This window comes from Pinus tabuliformis, chromosome 2_2 (assembly GCF_031772625.1).
Source record: "Pinus tabuliformis cultivar Carrire ecotype Pingquan chromosome 2_2, CPIR1, whole genome shotgun sequence".
Classification (NCBI taxonomy): Eukaryota; Viridiplantae; Streptophyta; class Pinopsida; order Pinales; family Pinaceae; genus Pinus; species Pinus tabuliformis.
Genome location: NC_142300.1, coordinates 673203321 through 673208015, shown reverse-complemented (window position 1 = coordinate 673208015; position 4695 = coordinate 673203321). Strand labels below are relative to the sequence as shown.

General features: G+C 32.2%; 1 pseudogene; it reads right to left on the bottom strand.

The window, feature by feature from the left end:
* Nucleotides 1-432: 432 nt before the first annotated feature.
* Nucleotides 433-1741, bottom strand: LOC149194434 (uncharacterized; annotated as a pseudogene).
* Nucleotides 1742-4695: the final 2954 nt, after the last annotated feature.

Sequence of the window (4695 nt, the reverse complement as noted above, 5' to 3'; positions counted from 1 at the left end):
GAATGGGTATCCAATTACAAAATAGATGATCCAAAGTAGTGTCCATTAAACTGCTTTACCAACAATCTAGTTTAATTCTGTGAAGTAGTTTTTTTATATAATGCTATGATTGTATGTTGTATTTATGTTCAAATCTTTAGTATTTTCTCACCTCAGTGGAAAAGCACATTGAGGTACACAGATAATAGCTCAATACAAAAATTAATGATTTTCATCTAGATTTGCAGTAACTCTCTGCTTATTAGACTAATAGGCATCCGTGCTCTTACAGGGGCTTGAAGTTCCGAACCCGCTAGTTACTTACCACAACGTATTATAAAAGTGCATTGGATTTTCAGGAAAACCATTGTCAGAAGTTTGAAGTATGCATCACATCCTTGGAATGGTTATAGTTTATCGATATGCATCCCAGCCACAAAGTGTCATAAAACTGCAACGAATGTCAGAAGTAGTTTGAGGTATGCATCCCAGCCTGGGAATGGATATATTTTGCAGAGAAATTGCACAAATGAAAGAAAAAAAACAAATCATCGCTCTTAGAGCAGAAATCCACTGGTTGGGATATCCACAGAGATTATCTGTTGCCAGCCTTTTGTAAGGTATGTTCTTCAGGACCAGCTATGGTGGTATTAAGTTCATCTATGGTACAGCTCAAGTCCTTGGCTGTGACTTGCTGGTTATTGTTTTTTGACTAAAAAAAAAATCAAAGAAAGCACACTTCAGGAAGTAGTTCTATATATAACAAAGAAAATCCGATTAGGAATTTCTGGAAAATAACACCATCAGTATACATAGCTCCTAGAATGTATCAAATATCGTAGCTGGTAAAAGGATAGTAAAGTATTTCCACGGTTTAGTTCAGAACTGTTACTTACCTTAGCATAAAGGGTATATACCATGTTGGATCCAACAACGTTTATGGTGCAATTTACAATCTCCAGTTGATTGGCATCCATGATAGAAAATAATTTGGGAAGAAAACCAGTCTTCTCAGGGGCCCATTTTGTGATGAAAGCCAGGCCACCCAAAAGTTTGGATCTAAGAATCTATAGACTTGGATGTGATGATGTTACTGGAACTGAAGGAAGGATGTGAATACCAAGAGAATTTTGAGACATTCTAATTGTTGGGCTTGCATATCTTTCAAGGCAGTTTGGATGGTCTTGATATAATCAATGGCCTTATCAAAAATTCTTCCTTTGTCCACTTGAGAAAGAAATACTTCAGCAATTCAGTGTCTAGAACCTCTAGAACATCAGCTTTGATAAGAATCTATCAATTCTGCAATCTGAATCTAGCATGTCTGTACACTCATGAAAATCTATTTTAAACTCATTTGCTTAGCTCATGGCCTATATTAGTGTCTTAAACTGTTATTCCAGACAACAATCATCAAGTACTACCTTTGAATTGAGACCCTCAAGTAACAGAGACTTTAGGGTATTGAGCATACAATTCATTTTACTCCTCCTAGCCCTTTCAGTCCATACATGTATTTTTTCATCATGGCAACTCTTCAACTCTTCTTTGTTGATAATGGAGCTTGATCATCCTCTTTCATTGATGGACTTTTTGCACCAGCCCAACTCATCTTCCCACTGGTGTTCATAGATTGCACCATTGATTTCTATTTTTCTACCGGTCTACAGTTTGTTGAAGTGGAGTAAGCAGAAATAATCGTATAGAGATCTTCAAAGTCTCTGTACTCAGACATCATGGAGAAGGGGGTGACAAACAACATTCTGCAAATGGGATCCCAAAGAAAATGGCAGAGAAGTTTATCAGCATTCCAAATTCTGATGAGGTCCTGATTGAAATGTCTCTGACTATTACATGCAAGTATAGCCATATAACAGAAACAATAAGGCCAGATGGAAGGGCTAGCAGGTACGTAGGCTTTCTATTCATATGATATGGTGTTTATTTGAACACGTACTCCTTCATGGAAATGAAAGACATTTACAGATTCTTTAAACATTTCCGAGTATCTTAGTCATAAATCTTGATATCATTATGATTATATCTATATGTTATTGATTAGACATCAGAGTTAATCTCTTGAAATCAATTATGTTGTCTGCCTAATTTTTCAGATTGAGTACAAACCTTCACTTATATTCTTTATTGAAAGCTGCACATATTTAGTTTTTATGGGATGGTGATGGAAACAAACACTTCTCATCAATCTGATAGTAATAATTTTCAAACTGCTTTTCATAAATTTCTAGACAATAGGTTGGTTGGATTGTGTTTCAGTCTTTATAGTCTTTATTGGATTTTCAGAGTATTTTTATGATGTCTTAATTTTTTTATAATTAAAATTATTGAATTTATGTTGATTGCAAATTTTAATATTTAATTATTTGTTGGAGATTTGTAAATGGTAGTTTTTCATTTTTCATTTTTTCTGGATGTGTTTGGATTTTGAGTTTTTAATCAATTTCTTACATCCTAGAAGATTTTGGACAACCAACTTATTGGATTTTGAATTTTTAATCTATTTCTTACATTCTAGAAGATTTTGGATAGTCAACTTATTTCTTTACATCTGAGAAAAAAACTGCCAATCTAAAACAATTTTAGACCTATTCCACCCAATTTAATTGTTATATATGAAATATACAATCAATTATCTATATAAAAAATGACAAATTTATATATTTTGTTTTGATTATACAAAAACGGATATGTACATTTTGTTTTCACTGTTGGTACTCCCCCTCCATAAATATTTAGAAGCATAATATTTTGCAAATGGAGATATTTGTCAGATCTCTTTTGATAAAAGCGAACAATGTTCTTTTAAATCTGTGGGTTAAACGATTGCAATGATGGAATGGTTTGACAATAAGGTATGATCCAAAGATGCAATGATTATGATGCCCAATCTTTTCAAAGTATTATGACCTCATTCTCTTGTCACCATTAAGATCAATAGCCGCACTTAGTAAGCCTTTTGGTGACTCCATATCTGCAGCTCAATTGTTTACTTGGCCTTTGAAAAGTTCTGGTAACTCAAATTCAAACATGGTTAGATGCCTGCACCAATTCAAAAGTTATTTAAAGGTATTGCAGATTTTTGTCAAATTCTCTAACTCCTGCTAGGATTAAATAATAATGGAATTACAACTGAGAACCATTCTAGATATTGTTCTAACCTACCTATTTAAATTCTTAAGAAATCTTGTGTACTAACTTACCTATTTAAATTCTTAACAAGTCTCGTGGGACATTATTGGGCAATTGTCATTTTTATTACTCTGGAAAATACAAAAATAATCTAATAATAAATTAGAAGTTAAATTTTAAAAATATATTAGTAAAATCAAAATAAAAATATTAATGCGGTTATATAACTGAAGGCTTCATAAATATAATAAAAAAAATTATTGCAACAAAAAAACTATTGCAATACAAAGAAATGCACACAATTTCTTGATTAACCATGTATAAAAAGGTTATGGGTCAACTTTAACTTGAGAATAAAAAGGTATTACAAATCTTATTGTAAAATTGACCATTTTGCTAAATAAAATTTGCTTATATATTAATTTCCAAATCTAATTAGAATATGAATTTATTAGAATTTGAATGATCTTAAATCCCTAGGAAATTGGTGGGCAGGGAGCCACCTGGCATGAATTTAATTAACTTGAAAAAAAATTTGGCACGAATCTAATTTAACTTGAAAAAAAAAATTACACATCTTATTGTAAAATGGACCATTTTGCTAAATAAAATTTGCTTATATATTAATTTCCCCATATAATTAGAATATGAACATATTAGAATAAGAATAATCTCAAATACCTAGTAAATTGGTGCGCAAGGAGCCACATGGCACAATTTTTTTTTTTAATTTATTAAAAGTCAATGCAACCTAACGAACTCTATAACCCACTACAACCATTGATAAGCACTTAGACGAAGCATATGCTGAGCATATTCCCTTGAGAAGCAATCTAGGCACTAAATTAAAAAAATAAAAGAAGTCAACCAATCCTCATCCACCCTAAGTTGAAATAGGAAGTCTTAAGCAATTATGATATAACAAGAAACTCATTACAACCATTGATAAGCACTTAGACAAAGCATATGCTGAGCATATTCCCTTGAGAAATAATCTAGACACTTAATTAAAAGTCAACTGATCCTCATCCACGGTAAGTTGAAATACGAAACCTTCCGCAATTATGATATAACAATAAATAGGAAGCCTTACTGATGTTAAAATAACTTAAAGCTCAAGTTGAGTAGTGACACAGGGAATCAAGGGAACTAATAGTGTGATTACTTTAATATGAAAGACAAAATTGAAACCTATAGTTTTGGAAATCTAATATAAGTGCAATTACCTCAAATGCTCCAACTTTTCCCATTTATGAAGGCTATGAATTTAGTTGTTATTTTTTTTTTAAAAGCAACATATTGTGGGGAAAACCTTCGAGCATTTCCCCTCATTCTAAATATTGGAACCCAAGGTGAATTCTACATCCTTCAGGGCACAAGGCTCTAGCGCTACTACACAATATGGGTAGTTAAGACATTTATTTAAGACAATCCAAACAAAGTCTAACATGTTTAAAGATGAATGCAATTTCTTTTGTTCTTTCAACTGTTTAAATGTCTCTGCAACAACTCGATACATTGTCATCAAGCTCAACAATAATACCCTGATTCTCTCAAATTTCACAA